Source organism: Podarcis muralis, chromosome 9 (assembly GCF_964188315.1).
Source record: "Podarcis muralis chromosome 9, rPodMur119.hap1.1, whole genome shotgun sequence".
In the NCBI taxonomy this organism is placed as follows: Eukaryota; Metazoa; Chordata; class Lepidosauria; order Squamata; family Lacertidae; genus Podarcis; species Podarcis muralis.
Window position 1 is genome coordinate 29,623,531 of NC_135663.1, and position 400 is coordinate 29,623,930.

A 400-nucleotide genomic window follows, 5' to 3' on the forward strand; every position below is an offset into this window, starting at 1 on the left:
ACGGCCCCGCCGCCTTGTTCCGCGCCTTTTTGGAGCAGCGGCTGCAAATCCTGGGAAGTGCGCGGCGACTTGTGCCGCTTTGCAACTGCGCAGGCCGGCGCGGCGGGAAAAGGAGAGCGCTGTTGTGTGGGAGCCGAGCAGCACTTGGCCCGGGTGAAGCGGCGGCGGCTGCATTGTGCAAGCGCTCTTTGGGCAGGCTAGAGTTACACGGAGGGATGCGGAGGAGGGAAGGCGCTCCCCCCTTCCCCATCCCGGCCAGTTTCCAACAGCAGCAGAATCGACCACCTCCTTCCCCCGTCGCACCGGACGGCAGGCAGAGAACCGGCCCAGCAAAGAGACACATAGGGGTGGGAGGCCGGAGGAGGGGCAGAGGGGAGGGAACAAACAAGTAAATAATCAG